The 7,845-nt window shown below is 37.2% G+C and overlaps 1 long non-coding RNA gene across 1 annotated transcript; it reads right to left on the minus strand.

Annotated features, from left to right (window-relative positions):
- Positions 1–4,105: 4,105 nt before the first annotated feature.
- LOC121784006 lies at positions 4,106–6,628 on the minus strand. The gene is made up of 3 exons (XR_006046688.1): positions 6,410–6,628; positions 4,711–4,770; positions 4,106–4,132 (listed from the first exon to the last, which is right to left on the minus strand). It is a non-coding gene; the product is annotated as an uncharacterized LOC121784006 (long non-coding RNA).
- Positions 6,629–7,845: the final 1,217 nt, after the last annotated feature.

A 7,845-nucleotide genomic window follows, 5' to 3' on the forward strand; every position in this document is an offset into this window, starting at 1 on the left:
GAAAATTTACTCTTAATCATAACATGTCAATTATGCAGAAAGGTTGTCAGGATAACTACAAAAAAACTTGTTAAAATACTTTTAAACCTGACTGCAAATCTCATAATATTGAGAATGAAAAATGAGAAGCAACCAAAAGCAACAAAAAGCAAAAAAAGGAAAGCGAAAACAAACATACTGTTACATGATGCAGTGGAAAAAAACCACAAAGAATAAAGTCGCTAGTAAAGCAACCAAGTCAAAATAAAGATTTTCTTTCCATCCGTTTATGTTTGTTGTCTTGCATCAATCAGCACACAAATCCAATTATAAGTGTAATATAGGACTTTTGAAAATTAACAAAAAAAATAGAGCAATGCCATCTGCCGAAGGGAACACCCCAGGCAGAGGTAACGACAAACACCCCCATACCCTCTCTTGCATCATGTTAGAACGATAGTTAGCCGAGTATAGAACTCGATAAGATATCCACAACAACATGAACAAGTATCACATAGGCTTAGCCTCAATAACCAAGTATGCCACAAAACAATAAGGGCTGCTTAAGCCAAGAAAACGGAAGAACTTAGCCTTAGCGAGAGGTGCAGGCCACCACAGTAGATCACACAATACACTCAATCGTCAAGATCACAATCTCACATAGCTACTGCCCAACTTACAACAAAACAAGAACAAGCATAGTAACTGAGTAACGACGACAACGAAACAACGGGGGAAGGGGGATGTGACTTAGCTTTATCACGCGGAGGCGGCGACACCGCTGGAGAAATCGCACGAACGACGGTGAGGCGCCTTGAGTCCCGCCCGAACAGCGGCAGCAGCGGGAACCTCGCGAAGCATCGACAGCCTCCGACTAGAGCGGAGAGCTCGACGGAGGAGGTTCGGCCGTCGCGCGGAGATAAACCGACGGAGCCCCGGCATCCGTCGAGATGGCGTTCTGACGGGACAGGGGAGGGAAGAGGCGACGCCTCCCCCGCCCCCAAATCGGTAAATCCGCCGATTGGAAGGGAGAACCGGCGGCGAGAAGTCGGAGGCAGTGGCGGCGCTACACCCCACTTATATCGAAAATCTCCAGACTGTGGGAGGTTCCTGAAGTCCGAGAAAGGGGAAACAAGGGAATGCGTGAGATAGAGAGAGAAACGCCGGAGGAGGGCGTGAGCAACGATGACTGATCCTCACCGGGAGTTACGTCGAGATGAGGAAGCAGAAAGGGGATAGGCTGCAGTATGAAATTAGGGATTTGGAAGAGAAATTGATTTGGGGATTTGGCAGAGGGAGAAATCGACGGGTGGTGATAAGGAGTCTGGGCTTTGTGCCTTCTTAATTAATTGGAATTGGGCCACTAAAATATGGACTTCATTTTAACTCTTGGGCCAAGGAAATTAACCAAGAATGGGCCGATTCATGGAGTGTGGGGGAAGTATAAATTAGTTGTTGGCAATAGGAACTCCAAATTAATTTGGCATTCGGGCCGAGAATAATCGTTGGGCTTGAGAATTTATTTTGTCTGGTTGGGAATTATTTAAGGAATTAAGCTGGGAGCTTAATTGATCCAGAATAAATTATTGGGTTACCGAGGATGGAAAATATTAATGTGAGACGCGAAGGGCCGACCGACGCAGTGAAGTCGAGTTAGGATTTAAGAAAATTCCTATAAGCCGAGACTAAGAGATAGATGCTATCCTATAGGATGCATGCATTCTTTTCTCAGAAAAATAGTTCTAATACAAATTAGCGTATTACGCTATTTATTTTCAAAGGAGAAATTATTCAAGGGCAAGTGAGGTCAAACGAGGATTGTTAATTGGAGATGAATAACACTCCATACATACTACAATTGGAGATGAATAACGCTATTTAGTTGTGTGTGTGCGTGTTACACATGGTACACACTGCAAACATTAAACACGATATAAATAAAATACACTAACACAATATAAATAAAACACACACACACAACTCAACGACACACTGTAAAAAAATGAATAACACTCCATACATACTATTAACTATACATCATAGCACATAATACACATTGCGCACCACATCACAGATATACGCACACTTTACACACATACATATTAAACAAAAATTACACATTGTACACAAACATTACAAAAACAATACACTCAGTACGCGGCACATACTACAAACATTACAAAAACAATACACTTAGTACGCGGCACATACTACAAACAGTAAACATACTATAAATAAAATATACAAACATACACAAAACACATGTACAACAGTAATACTTACATACATTGCAAACGCTACGCTACATATACTAAAACAAAATACTCTATATATATACTACACAATAAATATATACATAAAATTCACAATTTATACATACGTGGCACCTACTACGCACACTCACTACAGAACATTTATACTACGCATAAAATTCACAATTTATACTACGCACTAAATGGAAGACACATACAACCCACAGTCACTACACACACAAAATACACAATTTAAATATACTATACAATAAATTCACACACTATATACATTATATATACATTACACAAACACAATATAAATAAAACACACTTCATACACATTGCGCACTATATACACACTATACATACCACAAATATTAAACACACTATAAATAAAATACACTACACATGTACTGTAAACATACATGCCTACATTGCACACACTACGGGTAGTAGCACAAAATAATCAATTTATACACTATACAACAAATATACACATATTACATATGTGGCACATATTACAAATATTAAACACAATATAAATAAAATACAAACACAATATAAATAAAATAAACAAACATTAAATGGACCGCACATATTACACACATTATATACAAAATACACACTAGTATATAATTCACAAAATAAACATACTAAACACCACTCTATAAAAATAAAAACTTTACATTATAGACAAAATACACACGATCCACACAAAATACGCAATACACACACTACACTACACACACACTCCACAAGATACATGCACACACATTAAACACATAAATATAAAACAAACATTACACACTATACACGAAAAACTAAATACAAATATTATAAAACATACCATACATACTCTGCACATACTACGAATAATATTACACACACTATAAATAAAATACACAAAACACATGCACGACAAATACATACACACATTGTGCACACACTACCGATACTATTACAAAATAAACTATTTATACACTATGCAACAAATGCACAAATAAAATACACAACTAATACACACGTGTTACATACTACAAACATTAAAAACGTTATAAATAAAATACACAAACAAAATATAAATAAAACAAACAATACACACAATATTATAAAACATACAATACATATGTGCCACATACTACAAATACTAATACAAAATACACTACTTATACACTATACAATAAATGCACAATTAAAATACACAATTTCACACATGGTACACACTACAAACATTAAACACGATATAAATAAAATACACAAACACAATATAAATAAAACACACACACACACAACTCAACGACACACTGTAAAAAAAAAAGAATAACACTCCATACATACTATTAACTATACATCATAGCACATAACACACATTGCGCACCCTATGCACATCGCACGCTACGCTACATATACTAAAACAAAATACTCTATTTATATACTACACAACAAATATATACATAAAATTCACAATTTATACATATGTGGCACCTACTACGCACACTCACTACAGACCAATTTATACTACACATAAAATTCACAATTTATACTACGCACTAAATGGACTGCACATACAACCCACACTCACTACGTACACAAAATACATAATTTAAATATACTATACAATAAATGCACACACTATATGTCACGACCGCATTTTCAAAGGATAGAAAACACGGTTGATCGCGACTAGGGGAGGATTAAAGAAGCGGGGAAGAAAGGAGAAAATCAACACAACTCGACCATAGCTCGAAACAAATGGGAATAGCTCGAAATAAAATCAGAGTTTTGAACAAAATAGACTTGAGTCTTTTAAGATGCACAACGGAAGCAAATGAACGCGGTTCCATGTATGAAGACATGAACCTCCGAGAGTCAGCACTTCCTCCACCACTTCGCTGCTCAACCTGCACATTTAGAAATATATGCAGGGCTGAGTACAAAAAGTACTCAGTGAACACATTGCCGAAAAATACAAATATACTTTTGAAAATATTGTCAAGCCATCATCACAGTAACACCCAGGGGTTTTATTTAAAAGACCTGAGCTTACTAAAAATCTTTATTCGACTGCGCAGTCTAAGTTCTTTCCATTCTTTGCCATATCTGATCACATTGTGCCGTGGAGATGGTGTTCTCCCACGGTCACCTTACATTCATGTGCCGGGAAGGTGGCCACCTTCCTCGGTTACCTGCTCTACCCAACATGACAGAGGTAGCTTGTGCCGGGAAGGTGGCCACCTTCCTCGGTCACCTGCTCTGACCAACATGTCAGAGGTAGCTTGTGTACACTAGTCCGAGCGGGGACACCACCCTCACTGGGACCCGAATTCGACTTATATCATCATTCATAATTCACTTGGCCGTAGCCAACAGATAGGCATCATACACAAAACATTTATGGCAAGACAACATCATTAAAATCACGAACATGTGTTCGTGTATTCATAAAATACGATTTGTATTTTAGTATAAGAAAGCTCACCTTCATCGTTTAGTTCCTTTAACTTGAATTTCTTACTCCGACCTTACTTGCGGAGATAACCTTTTTGAAAACAAACAACGTACTAATAAGACTCGAGAAATTCACATACTTATAGGAATGCATGCCCCTACTTTATTTCTTTTATCATTTGTTCATCGTTAGAAAATTTTAGAAACTTGCATATTAATTAAACTGATAAATTTAATTAATAGCACTTCTTTATTAAACTTAATTATTTTTTTGTGACTTGAGAACGTTGTCTCCCTCTTTCTTTCCATTTCCTTAGCGGTCGCCCGAGGCGTCGCGCGGCGATGCCGGTCGGCCGCTTACGCCTATAATTCCTCCGTTGGCTCCTCGTGTTTCCCTCCACGATATCGAATTAAAATCCCAAAAATTATAAAAGTGCAAAATTAAATTATCGCAAGTATTTCCCCTCGCAATTACATTTATTTTGAAACTTGGGGTAACTTATTTGTACATCGATTTATCCCGAGAATTAATTAAATAATTCTACACAATTAATTTAATTATCAACTCAATGATTTATTTAATTATCGGTCCAAGCTAAAATTAGTGTTCTATACCATACTAATTATTCTACAAAAACTATAGCAACTTGTATCATAACAAAATATGTTGCTTAACCATTCATTCTTAGGCCCAAAGTCCCTTGGAAATTAATCCGACCCAACAATTCTTCTTGTTCCTTGATAATTCTTGGCCAAGTAATTAATTAATTCTAGCTACTGTAAATTCCAGGGGCTAACCCATAAGCCCAAAAACTTGACCCAATTCTAATTAAACTAGTGGTCCAAAATAGAAGGGTCTCAATTCTAGGATTAAATAAATGACCTCATGGTCCAATTCAACAATTAAATGAGACAGCCCATTTATTCCCTTAATTAAATTCTAGGCCCAATTCCCTTTAATTAATTAAAGTGGCCCAATTAAAAGTCATCCCCTCAATTATACTCCCCTTCATCCATCGTATCTCTCTCTCATTCACCTTCTTTATTTCAATTCTTCCCCAAATCCACCTTCCCATTTGAAATCCCTAAACAAAGGCATAGAGAAACAGCGGTGCCTCTCTTCCTCACGCCTCTCTCTTCTCCGGCGTCAGTGTCCCCCAAGCTGGAGTGCACCGAGCTGCCGGAACCCACGCCAGATCCCTCCGTCGAGATCTCTCTGCATCGAGCTCTCCGTCAGGTTCCTCACGCGGAGGGCTGTCGATTCGAGGGAGGAACGGAGGCGTCGCCTTTCAGCTGTGGTCCGAAACGAGTAGCCGCTGACCGGAGATGCATCGTTGTCCGGTTCTCCGCCGCCGGGTACGCCCCTGTCGTCGCCGTCATCTCCAGATCTCCCTCTCGTTCAGGCCAGCTGCCGTTGCGGAGGCCGCTGTCACCTCGCGCGGCCCCAGGCCCCGTCGCCTCCCCCTTCGTGCGCGTCGCTGCCGTTCGTCCAACCTAGCCATCGTTCATCATCGAACCAACCCCGAAACGTCCCGAAATCAACCCGAACAGCCCCGATTGAACCCCGAAAGGTAAGTCTTTTACCCAATTTTTATGTTAATTCGTATCTTCGATTTTGCCGTGAGAAAGTTCAATTGTTAAATGCTTGAGATATGCTATTAGTTTGGTTGATACTATGATTATGCATATGCTTACATATATTGAAAGAAAAGAAAGGACTTGGTGTTTACCTTTTGATAGGGAAGTAAAGTGTTGTTGGATTGTAGAAATCTCCCTCTTCGGACTCCTCTATGTTTTGTGGGATTGGTGTGTGTAGAGAGAATAGATGGTGTGATGGTGATGTGGGGTGAAGAAAACGATTGTCTATGTATAAAAGATGGCGATGAAAGTGGCTTGGATAGCAAGTTGGTTGTGGCAAGTTGCTAACATTCTTATCCTATCTTCCAGGATCTGCCCATATCTTTTCTTTTTTTTTTTCTTTTATTTTTATTTTGCTTTATTTAATTATTTAAATAATTATTTTAGTATTTATTTAATTGTTTATTTAATTTGGTGTAGGTATAATTCGTCCAAGTTCGTGGTCCTCCGCGTTGAAGTACCCGTTTTCTAAAAACGTACGATGTATAAATTAAGTTTTGTTGGACTTTTGTTGGATGTATCGAAAATTAAAATTTTGATTATGGGACTTTATTTATTTACTTAAATTTATTATATTCATATAGGTGTAATATATATTTACGTGTTCTATTTTCTTGCCTAACGTCAAAACAAACAACGACAATATATCGTAGCTCAGATTTAAATTGCATAAAAGTCACTTATATAAATAATCAAGCTGATAATATAGTTTATAATAATATCGGTTTAGCGGGTTGTTACACTATATACATGATATATACATTACACATACTACAAATATTAACTACTTTATAAAAAAAAATACACAAACACAATATAAATAAAACACACTTCATACACATTGCACACTATATACACACTATTCATATCACAAATATTAAACACACTATAAATAAAATACACTACAAATGTACTGTAAACATACATGCATACATTGCACACACTACGGGTAGTAGCACAAAGTACACAATTTATACACTATACAACAAATATACACATAAAATATACTCCCTCTGTCCCATTAGAAATGAAACGTTTTCCTTTTCGGTCTGTCCCATTAAAAATGAAACGTTTCTAAAAATTGAAACAATACTCTCTCTACTTTTTCTTCTCTCTTACTTTACTCTCTCTTCATTAACTCACAAAACAACACTACTGTAATACCCCGTAAAAAAAAGAGAGAAAAAAATTAAATCAAATTAATCTAATTAGATCTTTTCCTGTTGACTTGGTCACCAAGTCAATAATTCAAATTTAATTAAAGATTTGCAGAGATTTTCCTCCTCCGTGACAAGATTTTCCTCCTCCGTGATCTGCAAATAAAATTGAAAAAAAAACAAATTAAATTGATGCATATCACGTTCAAAAAAAGGGGAACAAAAACCGCACCCCACTCCTTTCCCATGTTCAAAACGGTTCCCCTCAATAAATCTCTCCCAAATCTAAACTATCCATCAGCCAACTCCCCTCTATAATATTCCTATCACAAAATCATTATCAACACGTAATCTTTACATCAAAATTCTCA

The sequence above is a fragment of the Salvia splendens genome, chromosome 21, assembly GCF_004379255.2.
Source record: "Salvia splendens isolate huo1 chromosome 21, SspV2, whole genome shotgun sequence".
Taxonomy (NCBI): Eukaryota; Viridiplantae; Streptophyta; class Magnoliopsida; order Lamiales; family Lamiaceae; genus Salvia; species Salvia splendens.